The sequence below is a fragment of the Crinia signifera genome, chromosome 9 (assembly GCF_055691185.1).
Source record: "Crinia signifera chromosome 9, ASM5569118v1, whole genome shotgun sequence".
In the NCBI taxonomy this organism is placed as follows: Eukaryota; Metazoa; Chordata; class Amphibia; order Anura; family Myobatrachidae; genus Crinia; species Crinia signifera.
In genome coordinates, this window is record NC_139225.1 from 133000887 (window position 1) to 133017185 (window position 16299).

The 16299-nt window shown below is 50.1% G+C and overlaps 1 non-coding gene across 1 annotated transcript; it reads left to right on the forward strand.

The window, feature by feature from the left end:
* Positions 1–7700: 7700 nt before the first annotated feature.
* Positions 7701–7893, forward strand: LOC146039989 (U2 spliceosomal RNA). Its single transcript, XR_014463180.1, has one exon. It is a non-coding gene; the product is annotated as a U2 spliceosomal RNA (small nuclear RNA).
* The last annotated feature ends 8406 nt before the right edge of the window (positions 7894–16299 follow it).

Genomic DNA, 16299 nt, shown 5'->3' on the forward strand with positions numbered 1-16299 from the left:
CCCACTCCCGCGATTCACGGCACACACACACCCCCCCGCGATTCTCGGCACCCCACCCCGTGACCCCCCCTCCCGTGATTCACGGCACACCCCCCGTGACCCCCCCTACCATGATTCGCCGCAACCCCCGCCCCCGTAACCCCCCTCCCGCGATTTGCGGCAACCCACCCCGCGACCCCCCTCCCGCGATTCTCTGCAATCCCTCCCCTCCGGCGATTCGCAGCATCCACCCCCCCCACAACCCCCCCTCCTACAATTCGCGGCACCCCCCGCGACCCCCCCTCCTGCAATTCGCGGCACCCTCCGCGACCCCCCCTCCCGCGATTCGCGGACACCTAAGTTGCAATACAGGGCATCTTTCATACAATTCTAACCATATTTCTCATATACAAACGTTCACAAATTAAGGGGGCGCAGCCCCTTACGACGGTGTGAAGAGCGCCCGTAGGGCGCGATGAATCACCTAGTATATATATATATATATATATATATATATATATATATATATACTAGGTGATTCATCGCGCCCTACGGGCGCTCTTCACACCGTCGTAAGGGGCTGCGCCCCCTTAATTTGTGAACGTTTGTATATGAGAAATATGGTTAGAATTGTATGAAAGATGCCCTGTATTGCAACTTAGGTGTCCGCGAATCGCGGGAGGGGGGGTCGCCGAGGGTGCCGCGAATTGCAGGAGGGGGTGTCGCGGGGGTGCTGCGAATTGCAGGAAGGGGGGTTGTGGGGGGTGGATGCTGCGAATCGCGGGAGGGGAGGGATTGCAGAGAATCGCGGGAGGGGGGTCGCGGGGTGGGTTGCCGCAAATCGCGGGAGGGGGGTTACGGGGGCGGGGGTTGCGGCGAATCATGGTAGGGGGGGTCGCGGGGGGTGTGCCGTGAATCACGGGAGGGGGGGTCACGGGGTGGGGTGCCGAGAATCGCGGGGGGGTGTGTGTGTGCCGTGAATCGCGGGAGTGGGGGTTGCGGGGGGGGTGGGGGGTGTGACGCGAATCGCCACAAGAAAAAATCAACACAGAAAGGTCAACACATGTAAATGTTGACATAAGTGTGGCACTTCATTGGTGTCCATGTCGACACATGAGAATGAATATGAAAACATTCAAAAAATGAAAAAAAAAACTTCAAAAACTCATGTCAACCTTTTTCATTGTCGACCATAGCCATGTCAGTGTTTTCCATGTGCAATTTAATTCTGGAGCTGCCGCGAATCGCGGGGGGGGGGTGCCGCGAATTGCGGGAGGGGGGGTCGCGGGGGTGGGTGCCGCGAATCGCGGGAGGGGGGGTTACGGGGCGGGGGTTGCGGCGAATCATGGGAGGGGGGGTCGTGGGGGTGTGCCGTGAATCACGGGAGGGGGGGTCACGGGGTGGGGTGCCGAGAATCGCGGGGGAGGTGTGTGTGTGTGTGCCGTGAATCGCGGGAGTGGGGGTTGTGGGGGGTGGGGGGGTGTGACGCAAATCGCCACAAGAAAAAATCAACACAGAAAGGTCAACACATGTAAATGTTGACATAAGTGTGCCACTTCATTGGTGTCCATGTTGACACATGACAATGAATATGAAAACATTCAAAAAATGAAATAAATCTTCAAAAACTCATGTCAACCTTTTTCATTGTCGACCATAGCCGTGCCAGTGTTTTGCATGTGCCATTTAATCCTGGGGCTGCCGCGATTTGCGGGAGGGGGGGGGGTTGCGGGTGGTGGGTTCCGCGAATCGCGGGAGAGCGGGGTTCATGGGGGTTCCGGTGGGGGGTTGCCGCGAATTGCGGGAGGGGGGGGGGTCGCAGGGGGGTGCCGGGGTGCCGCGAATCGCGGGAGGGGGGGTTGCGGGGGGGTGTGACGCGAATCGCCACAAGAAAAAATCAACACAGAAAGGTCAACACATGTAAATGTTGACATAAGTGTGCCACTTCATTGGTGTCCATGTCGACACATGACAATGAATATAAAAAAATAAAAAAAATTAAAAATAAATCTTCAAAAACTCATGTCAACCTTTTTCATTGTCGACCATAGCCATGTCAGTGTTTTGCATGTGCCATTTAATCCTGGGGCTGCTGCGAATTGCGGGGGGGGGGTGCCGCGAATCGCGGGAGGGGGGTCGCAGGGGGGGTGCCGCCAATCGTGCAAGGGGGGGGTCGCGGGGGGGTTCTTTTTGCCGCGAATCGCGGGAGGGAGGTCGCGGGGGGTGTTTTTTCCGCTAATCGGGGGGGGGGTCACGGGGGAGGGTTTGCCGCGATTCGCGGGAGGGGGGGGTCGCGGGGTGGTGGTTATGCCGCGAATTGCGGGAGGGGTCGTGGGGGGGTTCTTTTTGCAGCGAATCGCGGGAGGGGGGGTCGCGGGGGTGTTTTTGCTGCGAATCGCGGTAGGGGGGGTCGCGGGGGAGCGGGTGTTTTTGCCGCGAATCGCGGGAGGGGGGGGGCGCGCGGGGGCGGGAGGTTTTGCCGCAAATCGCGGGAGGGGGGCGCTCACCTGGTGGCTGTGGAGTAGCAGTGCTGGGCAACATGGGAAGGCAGTGGGTGTCTGGCACTGTCTGTGGGCTCACTGGGCTGGTTCTCTGTCACATACCTCCCAACATGACCCTCTCCAGGAGGGACACAATGCTCTGTTTCTAGACTTCCCCTTAATGTATGATTGCCATCACCTGTTTTAAACAGGTTAATTTCTCAGAAAGGTGTTCAGCACAGATGAAGGCAATCACACATTAAGAGGAAAGTCCAGGAACAGAGCGTTATAGACACAGACACCCACTTTGAGTGACAGATGTAGCCAAATATATAGGAGATATATATATATATATATATATATATATATATATATATATATCGGGTATGGGGAGAAACCAGGCACCTACCTAGAATTATACAATGACTTTGTACATATATCAAGAAGATTTTATAAATATAAAGACATAGAGATTTTACATAAAAACAGATATAACTACAATTGATACAGACAAAGGGTGGGTGGGTATGGGGAACAGAGGGCAATTCGGTTTATATATATATATATAAAACAATACGCTATTAGACTTAAGTATAAAAAAAAACATAGTAAGTACAGCTGTCTGATTGTGCAATTATGTTTGTACAATAAACTCAACTTTTTCTTCACCATCCATTCGTGTGCCGGTTCCTATCCTTCTGCAACCAAGGGGGGTAAGTGCTTTCTATATTCCAAACCTTATGTTCCTGGCACCGGATATATCGTTTAATTGTAGAGTGCCATCCTGTGAACCAAACTGTAATATATACAATCAGGATCCTGACAGTCATTTACCCGACGTCGGGATCCCGACTGTTAAAACACCGACACCCATCGATAGTGTTTAACCATTCTATGGATGACCATCGATATTTTTGCATATTGATGGTCATCCATTTTCTCTGATTGAGTGGCCTGTGGGCCAATCAAAATGCGGGTGCAGGGCTTCGTGGGTGTCAGGGCAGAGCTATGCTCCGTGTCCTGGCACTGTAGGAAAAAAGCAAAAACTAAACTATTTGTTTAAGCTTTACATCGATGGTGGGAAACCATCTGGTTCTCCCCCATCGATGGCAAAACTATTCGACATCGGCCATAAACCATCAATGATTTCTAATCATTGATGGTCGATGCGCATCCCTAGCTGACGGTGGGGGTCTGTGCCCATTAAAATGCTGGCCGTACCCCTGCATACGCAGGCGAGTTGATGTCAGCTTGAGGAGGGTGACTGAGGTCACACGACGTCCAGCGCCTGCGTCAAATTTGGCCATTTGTGGGCAGGATAAAAGTCAGTTTAGACCAGTGGTGTCAAACTCACAGGCCAACAGCTGTTATGGAACTACACATCCCAGCATGCCCTGCCACAGATTGCATAAAATGGATTGCGAATATAGAGTTTACGATTTCACACTGGAAATTGCCATGTAGTATATTTATACAGTTATTACATTTACTAGGTGATTCATCGCGCCCTACGGGCGCTCTTCACACCGTCGTAAGGGGCTGCGCCCCCTTAATTTGTGAACGTTTGTATATGAGAAATATGGTTAGAATTGTATGAAAGATGCCCTGTATTGCAACTTAGGTGTCCGCGAATCGCGGGAGGGGGGGTCGCCGAGGGTGCCGCGAATTGCAGGAGGGGGTGTCGCGGGGGTGCTGCGAATTGCAGGAAGGGGGGTTGTGGGGGGTGGATGCTGCGAATCGCGGGAGGGGAGGGATTGCAGAGAATCGCGGGAGGGGGGTCGCGGGGTGGGTTGCCGCAAATCGCGGGAGGGGGGTTACGGGGGCGGGGGTTGCGGCGAATCATGGTAGGGGGGGTCGCGGGGGGTGTGCCGTGAATCACGGGAGGGGGGGTCACGGGGTGGGGTGCCGAGAATCGCGGGGGGGTGTGTGTGTGCCGTGAATCGCGGGAGTGGGGGTTGCGGGGGGGGTGGGGGGTGTGACGCGAATCGCCACAAGAAAAAATCAACACAGAAAGGTCAACACATGTAAATGTTGACATAAGTGTGGCACTTCATTGGTGTCCATGTCGACACATGAGAATGAATATGAAAACATTCAAAAAATGAAAAAAAAAAACTTCAAAAACTCATGTCAACCTTTTTCATTGTCGACCATAGCCATGTCAGTGTTTTCCATGTGCAATTTAATTCTGGAGCTGCCGCGAATCGCGGGGGGGGGTGCCGCGAATTGCGGGAGGGGGGGTCGCGGGGGTGGGTGCCGCGAATCGCGGGAGGGGGGGTTACGGGGCGGGGGTTGCGGCGAATCATGGGAGGGGGGGTCGTGGGGGTGTGCCGTGAATCACGGGAGGGGGGGTCACGGGGTGGGGTGCCGAGAATCGCGGGGGAGGTGTGTGTGTGTGTGCCGTGAATCGCGGGAGTGGGGGTTGTGGGGGGTGGGGGGGTGTGACGCAAATCGCCACAAGAAAAAATCAACACAGAAAGGTCAACACATGTAAATGTTGACATAAGTGTGCCACTTCATTGGTGTCCATGTTGACACATGACAATGAATATGAAAACATTCAAAAAATGAAATAAATCTTCAAAAACTCATGTCAACCTTTTTCATTGTCGACCATAGCCGTGCCAGTGTTTTGCATGTGCCATTTAATCCTGGGGCTGCCGCGATTTGCGGGAGGGGGGGGGGTTGCGGGTGGTGGGTTCCGCGAATCGCGGGAGAGCGGGGTTCATGGGGGTTCCGGTGGGGGGTTGCCGCGAATTGCGGGAGGGGGGGGGGGTCGCAGGGGGGTGCCGGGGTGCCGCGAATCGCGGGAGGGGGGGTTGCGGGGGGGTGTGACGCGAATCGCCACAAGAAAAAATCAACACAGAAAGGTCAACACATGTAAATGTTGACATAAGTGTGCCACTTCATTGGTGTCCATGTCGACACATGACAATGAATATAAAAAAATAAAAAAAATTAAAAATAAATCTTCAAAAACTCATGTCAACCTTTTTCATTGTCGACCATAGCCATGTCAGTGTTTTGCATGTGCCATTTAATCCTGGGGCTGCTGCGAATTGCGGGGGGGGGGTGCCGCGAATCGCGGGAGGGGGGTCGCAGGGGGGGTGCCGCCAATCGTGCAAGGGGGGGGTCGCGGGGGGGTTCTTTTTGCCGCGAATCGCGGGAGGGAGGTCGCGGGGGGTGTTTTTTCCGCTAATCGGGGGGGGGGTCACGGGGGAGGGTTTGCCGCGATTCGCGGGAGGGGGGGGTCGCGGGGTGGTGGTTATGCCGCGAATTGCGGGAGGGGTCGTGGGGGGGTTCTTTTTGCAGCGAATCGCGGGAGGGGGGGTCGCGGGGGTGTTTTTGCTGCGAATCGCGGTAGGGGGGGTCGCGGGGGAGCGGGTGTTTTTGCCGCGAATCGCGGGAGGGGGGGGGCGCGCGGGGGCGGGAGGTTTTGCCGCAAATCGCGGGAGGGGGGCGCTCACCTGGTGGCTGTGGAGTAGCAGTGCTGGGCAACATGGGAAGGCAGTGGGTGTCTGGCACTGTCTGTGGGCTCACTGGGCTGGTTCTCTGTCACATACCTCCCAACATGACCCTCTCCAGGAGGGACACAATGCTCTGTTTCTAGACTTCCCCTTAATGTATGATTGCCATCACCTGTTTTAAACAGGTTAATTTCTCAGAAAGGTGTTCAGCACAGATGAAGGCAATCACACATTAAGAGGAAAGTCCAGGAACAGAGCGTTATAGACACAGACACCCACTTTGAGTGACAGATGTAGCCAAATATATAGGAGATGGCAATAATTAGCTCCAGTACCCAAGGTTAATAGCTGCTTGTAGCTTGTATAACTTTTATGAGTTGGAGGTGCTCCCCTAAGTCAGAAGAAACATAAAAATACACAAAGAAAAGAAGACTTTTGTTGGGGGCACTAAATGGGTGAAAATGGATTAGTTGAAGTATCTTAAAATATAACCTTTAATTATTCAATTAGAAAAAAATCCTATATTATCCATAAAGTATTAAACTTTTACTGGGTGTAGGAACAAAAATGAGGGGGTATATTCACAAATACATATATCACAAGACAAAACTCACATACATTAAACCCACACTGAAAGTACTGGAACGAACCCTTAGTAATGGCAATTAGCTTAAATAATTAAGAGGACAATTTAGCTTTATTAATAGCTTAGCTCAATCCAAAATATTGCACAATATTCTTGAGGCAGTGTATCTCCAAACTAAAGTGCTCAATAGTTCGGGCATTCAATTTTTTATGATAATGCCATTAAATAGACACTTAACAAGCATATGTGGATCATCTAATTAAGGCAATATCACTTATCCCAACCAAGTATTCTCTAGGTGTAAATAATGCTTCACTCAGAAATTTATTAAATTAACAACATTGCAGCATCCCTGGTCAGCCGTCAGCAGAGTGAGAGAGGAAATTAAATTGAAACAGAGTATATACACACAGTGTGTAGCAGTTTTAAGTATGGAGTACAGAAACAACACTAAAATTGCAACAGTGTATTCAAACGATATGCAACAGTTTCCAATCGGGAGTGCTATGCTGAGAATATAAACATTTCTTATGCCAGGATTCAATGAGAAAAATTTGCAGTGTTTTATGGCGAATTTATGCTTTTTTCGCGTTGGACGGAGAATTTTGGTCGCAAAAAGTGAACCACCCTATTCAATGTGATATTTTCACCGTCTTTCTAAGTGATTTTCGCCGTGTCTCTCCATGTAGCAATTCTCCATCTTTTCATGGAGAAGTGGAATGTGAACTTTTAAAATAAAAGTTTTTTTTATTTTTTTTTTACTTTGGTGTAAAAAAATCAGGAATTTTATTCTGTGAAGGGGCATGCTATTTTTATTCATGTGCTTATAGCAAATGAATATATATTTAATAAAAAAAATTTTTTTTACACATAACAGCCAGCAGGGGGCCAGAGACGAGAGCCGCTCATTAGATATTCATATATTCACTGCACCCGATCATTACATATGCACGATCGGGAGCAGTTAATATACCCGGTCCCCTGCTGGCTCTAGGGTTGGGGGGGGGGGCAGCTTGTGCTGCCTGGGTCCCAGGGAGCCCTCCTCCCCTCCACATACGTTCTGGGGCAGGCAGGGAGACTTCAATCTCCCTGCCTGCCACCGTTCCATGGCTCCCTGCAGCTGATGCTCGTCCGCTGCAGGGGTTAAGATTCGCCGCAAGGGGCAAAGAGCCCCTGTGACATTGAATAGTGTCTTCTCTGCCTTTTGGCTAAGATCAAGTGTAGTATCTGTTCTTATCAGTGAGTATGGACTGGCCTCTGGCAGAGAATAGAGAAAGACTGGTTTGAAGGAAAGAGAAAAGAAAATTGCGCGGTGGATGCACACCAAAGGGGATGATTTATGTAATCATTTAAAACTTAACCTTTATTATTGGTATTCTTAAAATGTTTAGAGGGGAGCCAAGTATCCGTGTTCTTATATACGGAACTACGGGTCTGGGTCCACTCCGCTTATATGTGAAATTGGTAAGAAGTTAAAATTTGACATACAGGTCACACATACATATAGGGTGAAGTGCTTACGCACTATTGAAATGAAATAGTGTGTGGTTAAAGATTAAAAGTGTTCGCTAGACTTGTTACTATGGGCCTTATTTTGGTTCATTCTTTCTGACAAAATCCTTCTTAGATGGACAAAACCATGTGCACTGCAGGGGGGCAGATGTAACATGTGCAGAGAGAATTAGATTTGGGTGAGTAATTTTGTTTCTGTGCAGGGAAAATACTGACTGCTTTATTTTTACACTGCAATATAGATCTCACTTTGAAGTAAAACCCCACCCAAATCTAATTATCTCTGCACAAGTAACACCTGGCCCACCTGCAGTGCACATGGTTTTGCCCATCTAAGAAGGATTTTGTCAGAAAGAATGAACCAAAATAAGGCCCATTATGTTCTAGTTGTTGCTGTAGGGGTGATATCTTCTTTTATTAGTTGGCAGTTATTATGCTTTTTTCTATCGGACACTGGAATTTGGGTATAGGATGGTTTATTGTTGTTATTGGAGTGTTGGCATCAGATATACCTATGTTTTGTTTTTCACTTTTGTGTGTCTCTCTTTTTCACACTTATATCACGGTGGTGTCACTTGGTATCTTAATTATACCTTTTGTTTGTGCTGTGTGCACTTCGACACCTTTCTCTTATCTGGCCTTGGGTAGAGGGTGGGTGGTCGGATACAGTTATATTTGGTGGTATAACATGTTAGTAACCTTTTTCAAGAGTCCTCTGCCATCTGGTGGTCAGTAAATTTATTTAAGTAATTTTCTTGTATAGGTTGTTAATACATCATGTTACATACACCTGGTCACTCTGGTTCTTATGAATGTGACTCTCCTGGGTTATGTTACCCTGTGAATAATTTGTAGCTGTTGTTTTTTAATTACAGGTTGTATCCTGCTTTAGTTAAGCTGTATTCCACCACTCTCTCTACATATGTCTTTGTTCAAGGTCACCGTTTATCATTAATATTCTCCTTTTTTTTTTTTTTAAATATCTGAATAACACGGCGGCTCTTTTCTTCCAATAAAATAAAACCCTATACAAACGAATTAAGGGTACAATTAATCTGTGTGCGGACCCCCCAAAACCCCTTCCCTCTCCCCTCAAAAAGAGAATAGAGGCCCTTATTCTGATCTCGGCGGTACGGCCCGCGTGCGGCCGTACCGCCGATGTTTTCACTCTGCGCATGTGCAGGCGAAATCGCCGCACAAAAAATGTATACGCCGCAAAGGGGGCGTATAGGGGCGTGAGGGGCTTAATAGCCTCATTACCCTATGCATACGCCCAGCGTTTCATGGGCGTTCCCATGCAAACGCGGGGCGTATGCATGGTAATGAGGCTATGACGCCAGTGATGGGGGCAGAAAGCTGACATCGCCGGATGTCAGCTCTCCGCCCCCATACAAGCTTTCACACGGACGATTGTCCGTGTGGTCTAAGCTTGCGGGAGCTGGTGGAGCGTGCGGCCCTGCATTCGATGGTCGCCGACCATCGAATGCAGGGGGCAGCTCCCACCATGGTGGAGGCGTACGCCCCACCATTTTCATGCGGATCGCCAGCCGTCCGCGTACGGACGGCCGTGGCGATCCGTATTGTAGGCGGGGATTGGTTTGTGCGGCCGGAGCAACGTATGCGGCTCCGGCCGCACAGATCAGAATAAGGGCCAGAGAAAGGCTGGACTGAGTAGCTGCTCTGATCAGGGCCGCCGAGAGGCAGGGGGGGCGGGTACATTTTACCTGGGCCCGGGCCTGCCAGGGGGGCCCGGGTCCGGCGGACACACACTTTAAAAAAAAATATTTATTGGGCTGCGGGTGCGCCGGGATGACAAGGACCCGCACGCCCATGTGTCCGGCCACCCGCCCGCCCATGTGTCCGGCCACCCGCCCGTCGGCTGCCCCTGCCTTCCCCTGTCTATTCCTTCCCCTGCACACGGAGAGACAGACGCTAGTAGTCATAGTTCACCTCTAGCGTCTGACAGGAAGCACAGCTCTGCACTTCCTGGTCACGCTGCCGGGCTGTGCTCCCTGTCAGAGACGCTGGAAGTGAAACATGACTTCTAGCGTCTGTCTCTCTGTGCGCAGGGGAAGGCAGGGTAAAGCAGGGGCAGCTGCAGCTGATGGGCGGGTGGCCGGACACACGGGCACATATTAACCCCTTGGCAACGAGCTAGAACCCCTGGCAACGGAAATCCCCCTTGGCAACAAGTATTAACCCATGGCAAAAAATATTAACCCCTTGTCAACATCCAATAACCCCTGGCAACGCATATTAACCCCTTGGCAATGAGCAAGAACCCCTGGCAATGGACAATAAACCCCCCGTGGCAATGAGCAAGAACCCCTGGAAACGGACATTAACCCCCCTTGGCAATGAGCATTAACCCCTGGGAACAAATATAAACCCATTGGCAACAAGCAATAACCCCTGGCAATGCATATTAATCCCTTGGCAACGAGCAAGAACCCCTGGCAATGCACATTAACCTCCCCTTGGCAACGAGCAAGAACCCCTGGCAACGCACATTAACCCCCCCTTGGCAACGAGCAAGAACCCCTGGCAACGCACATTAACCCCCTCCCTGGCAACGAGCAAGAACCCCTGGCAACGGACATTAACCCCCCTTGGCAACGGACATTACCCACCTTAGCAACGGACATTAACCCCCTTGGCAACGACCATTAACCCCCTTGGCAACAAGCAGGTAAGTTATAATTTATTAGAAGCCTTACTGTGGGGGGCAATGTGGTGTGGCATAGTCAGTGTGTATCGACTTTTGTGTGACATCCTATTTTTTGGGGACGGTCCTGCGGGAATTAGACACTGCATGCGTCTAATGAGGCAGGCAGGCAGGGAGGCTGAGGGCATGGCCAGCAGTTCACACAGCACTGGCCATGCCCTCACAGCGACAAAACGGCGCCCAAAAATGTTGCCTCTGGCACGCAAATATATTCCTTTCTCCACTGCCAAAGTTGGGAGGTATGCATTAGGTGTGAGGGGCATTGCAATGTGTGGCATAATGTGTCAGGGGCATTACAGTGTGCAGCATAGTATCATAGGCATTGTGGTGAGCTGCATCATGTTTCAGAGAAATGGCGGTGTGTGGCATAATGTATCGCTCGCTCAGACACTGCCCGGCTGTTCCCAACCCGGCGTTCGGCCTGCGCTGCGGGTCTCGATCATAGGTCACACTGCGCAGGCCGCAGCGCTGACCACCAGCGCCGGAACCTGCTTGCCGCCGGGCCTCCCACATCCTCCCACATCATACCCGACGCCGGAACCTGCTCGCCGCCGGGCCTCCCACATCCTCCCACATCATACCCTACGCCGGAACCTGCTTACCGCCGGGCCTCCCACGTCGCACATGTCTACCCGACGCCTGCCTCTGCACTGCGGCCGCCTGCCCCCCTCCGCAGTTCAGAAAAAGTAAGTCAGTGTGGGGGCACAGGGGGCAATTTTCTTTTAGGGATGCCAATCCCGGGATTGAGCATTTTTCAATCCCAGTGATATTGGTGTACCGGCCCCAAGATTTCTGTTGCCATCCCTTACATAGAAAAGACCTTCTAGACCTAATTTGTCTCTGTACCTGCGTCCCCACCATCTCTGTCCCCACCCTCTGGCCCTTTGTCTCTACCGTCTCTGTCCCTGCATCCCGCCATCCCGCTCTATGCACCATTGTCCCCGCCATCTCTCTCCCTGCATCCCCACCATTCCTCTCACTGTCGCTGAATTTTGCCACAATCTGTGTAGCATAATGTGAATTTTGGCACAATCAATGTGGAATAATTTGAATTTTGTGTCATTCCATGTGGCATAATGTGAATTTTACGACATTCCATGTGAATTTTGGCTCATTCTGTGTAGCATAATGTGTAAGGGGCAAGTATAAGGAGTCTACTATTGTGTTGCATAAAGGGTATATGGTGTGGTACACACCCCTATATCCTTTTAATGGCCACACCTCTTTTCTGTAGCTCGCCACTCCAGGGGGGCCCCGTGGAACTGTTGTACCGGGGCCCAGGATTTCTCTTGGCAGCCCTGGCTCTGATGGGCGGAGGGTGTGGGACCCCTCTTTTTTGCCTGGGAGTGGTGAAAAGTCTGGCTCTCTTGATGGGGTTCGTAGCCCCCGAAGGATAAGACAGCGAAAGGCTCAGTCTAGTATCCATTCCCAAGGAGCGGAGAAAGGCTGGGACAGTAGATGGCTCCTGTTCCAGAGGTTCGTAGCCTCTGATGGGGAGACCGCGAAAGGCCCAGCTTAGTACCTTAACCTTGGGATCGGAGAAACACTGAGACTGAGTAGATTGCTCTTCCCAGGGGGTCGCAGCCCCTAAGGGGGTCAGTCGAAAAGCCCAGTGGAGTACCCATTCCCATGCCAGGGGCTGGAAAGTGCCCTATGATGGGAGCAGAGAAACCTTGGTCGGACGCTGATCGGTCGGTTGCTTGGAGTCCGAGGCTGCACTGTGCCCCCCGGGGAAACTCGGGGGTGCCGAACATGTACGGGTGATCCCAAAATCACCATGCACTAGTAAGCACTTGCACTGCGCACTTCCCTTCAGGTAGCGCTTCACATCCTTACCTCATCCTTTTGGATGGGGTAGGACAATTTTTCACACCCCCACCCCGGCCTTCTGGCTAGGGTATCTTTATTATTTATTTCTCTTCCCCTCTCATGTTCGTCACTTTTCATGTTCCTTGTTTTTTGTAGTTTTGTCACTTTTTTTGGGTAGTGTGGTCGACCCTTTCGGGCCTTCCATTTCCCCAATGTGCCGAAGCTCTCGCCTTTTGGGGAGAGCTTCGGTCCCCCGAGGACGACCCCGAGCCGCAAGGTGGAGGGAAGTCTACTGAGGGTCTCTCCAAACCTTCGGGTGCGGAGGACCCACCGTCCTAACCCTTCCGGGGGTTGAGGAATGAGGACCCACCGTTCCCTCTTCGGCGAAGAGGACCCACCGTTCCCTATTTTCCCCTCTTCGGCCTTATGGTTGAGAGGGGTTAGGGGAAAAACGGGGCCCGTCTCCTTCGGGAGATGGCTCAATTTGATCGCACGGCCCCCTTTGCACGTGTTTAGGCACAGCACTGGTGGTAGGGAGCACACCTCGGGCTCCTGAGTTTTTTAAACTCATCTGTTCTTATCAGTTGGGTCTGGACGGCCCCCTGGCAGAGAATAGAGAAAAGCCGGACCGTATCACCATGCTACTGAGCTGAGGATATTAGCCACCTCATGTTCTGGGCGGGTGCTAGGAATGACTGAGTATCGATGCCCTGCTGGGGGAGGGAATACCATTCTTTCCACTGGTAGGGAGGGGAGAAGCATCAGGCTTTGAGATGGGGCTCTTGTTCAGGGGTCTTTGCCTCTTTGGGAGAGTCACTCGAAAAGCCCGGTCTAGTATCCACTCTCAGGAAGACGGGAAAAGCTGGGGCCGAGTAGATTGCTCTCTGGTCCGGGGGAAACATGTCCCCCCCGGCCAGGGAGACAGCGAAAAGCCCAGGCCAGTACTCAATCCCTGGGGTCCCCTCGAGGACGACCACGAGCCGCAAGGCGGACGGAAGTCTAATGCGGGTCTCTCCAAAACTTCGGGTGCGGAGGACCCACCATCCTGACCCTTCCGAGGGTTGAGGAAAGAGGGTCTCTCTGAGCTCCGGTGAAGAGGACCCACCGATCCCTATTTTCCCCTTCTCAGCCTTATGGTTGAGAGGGGTTAGGGGAAAAACGGGGCCCTTCTCCTTTGGGAGAGGGTCCATTCGATCGCACGACCCCTATGCACGTGTTTAGGCACAGCACTGGTGGTGGGAGCACACCTCGGGCTCCCTGAGTTTCTTCAAACTCATTGAATAGTGTCTAAAGACCCGTGACGGAGAATCTCCAAACATGGAGAATCTCCATAAAAACGCGGCGAGTGCATGGCGAGAGAAAAAAACCTCTCGCCATGCAAGGAGAAAATTCTCATTGAATACTGCCCTTAGACTTAGTGCTGTTTAGGGTAAATCATTTTGACATTCTCTATAGGATAATTCTGTGTAGAGTTTTTAGCCTCTCTGCAAGGTTACACTCCTAATTTATCTGAAAACACAGAGATCTCCAAGGTATTTATTCACTTTCAAAATTCTGCTGTCCTCTCATCATTCAGAAAGCGGATGAGGGATGAGAGATTTTTGCTGAATACCTGTCAATCTGAGAAGAGAAAGAAATAGTTTGAACCTTCTGCTTCTCTGCGTTTAACATGTGGACTGTACCTTGATGCTGTAGAGCAGTGGTTCCCAACCCTGGTCCTCAAGTACCCCCAACAGTGCATGTTTTCCAGGTCACACAGAATCACAGGTGACATTATTAGCTCCACCTGTGGATCTTTTAAAATGTGTCTGAATAATGAGTGCACCTGCTGGGTGACCTGGAAAACGTGCACTGTTGGGGGTACTTGAGGACCAGGGTTGGGAACCACTGCTGTAGAGCATTGCAAGGCACCCACCACCGATCCCGGGAGTGAGAGAGGTTCTGAAAAATACCTTTTTGGAGTTAGCTTGCTGCAAATTGCTACGATATTGCCTCAATCTGGTTGGGTCTTGGATTCTATGATCCTTTGGAGATACACTCGCCAAATCTAAGTGCCTGGGGGAGCCTCTGCAGGTGCCACTTGGCGGGGAGAAGTGCACACTGTTGGTCTGTGTGGCTAAGTCCCGCTGTCAGTGCTGCGGCTGTATCAAGCGGGTCCCGGCTCTGTATTACGGCTGCACTTCCAGCAAGATAACTGGAGTGCTTGGCGGGGCTTACACTCTGACAGTCCGTGTCCTACCGCTGCAAACGCTGCATCAGTGGTATCTGATGTACGGCAGACTCCGGCTATAGGATTGAGCTGCCGGGGTTTGGCTAGTGTGGTGTGGGGAGAGGGGGGGCCACATACGCTTGTTAAGTGTCTATTAAATGGCATTATCATCAAAAATTGAATGCCCGCACTATTGAGCACTTTGGTTTGGAGATACACTGCCTCAAGAATATTGCGCAATATTTTGGATTGAGCTAAGCTATTAATAAGGTTAAATTGTTCTCTTAATTATTTAAGCTAATTGCCATTACTAAAGCTGGTTTCACATTGCAAAAACCTGCTTTCAACTCGTTTTTGTAAATGTTTTTTTTTAAATGGGTCAAAAGCCAGTTAAACCCCTTTCATATTGCATGTTGTAAAGGTATATTGCAGTTTCAATATCATTTTTGTACCTTCAGATTCAACCCGTTTCACCCATAGAAAGCCATACAATGTCATTAAAAAAAAAAATCTTTCCTGTTTGTGGGCGGGGATCAAGTGTGATGATCATTTGTAGGAAATACCGTTTCTGAGCTGTTCAGACTGCAGGAAAAACGGCTCTGAAACGTGTAGGATCCTGCTTTTAACACGTTTCAAAATACCGGTATTTTGTAAACGGTAAATTGATTGTGGAACTTTCATATTGCAGCTGGTACCGTTTTAAAGCAGTTAAAAATCAGCACTATGCCGTGTTAAAACTGCAATGTGAAAGGGGCTTAAGGGTTCGTTCCATTACTTTCAGTGTGGGTTTAATGTATGTGAGTTTTGTCTTGTGATATATGTATTTGTGAATATACCCTACTTGTATCTCCCCCTCATTTTTGTTCCTACACCCAGTAAAGTTTAATACTTTATGGATAACATAGGATTTTTTTCTAATTGAATAATTAAAGGTTATATTTTCAGATACTTCAACACATCCATTTTCACCCATTTAGTGCCCCCAACAAAAGTCTTCTTTTCTTTGTGTATTTTTATAAAATGGATTGCTAAAACTGTGGCAGGGCATGCTGGGATGTGTAGTTCCATAACAGCTGGAGGGACATGAGTTTGACACCACTGGTTTACACTGACTTTTAAAAAGAAATCATTCGATGGTAAATGAGTCTCGCAAATGTTGGAATTTCACTCTATCTGATTGCAGACCTCTGCAAATGTGCACAGCTGCGATCAGATCTGAATCAGACCCCATGTGTGAAACGTGATTGGAGGGAGCATGATTTAAAGGGAAATAGAGATTAAAATGTCTCAACGAAAGTTGTCAAAATCAATTTTTATTTTAAAGCAATTGTATATTATTTATATTTACTGACAAACATCCAATATTTGGACTTACTGTAAGTAAAAACAGATGGTACCGTTTGTAAAACACATGATAGGAAATGCCCGCTGAACATTTCCTAATACCATTAATCATGTTATATCATAACCAGCACAAATCACTAAATCAACAACACAGTGATCATTGTAACTTTCCTTCAGGAACACTATGT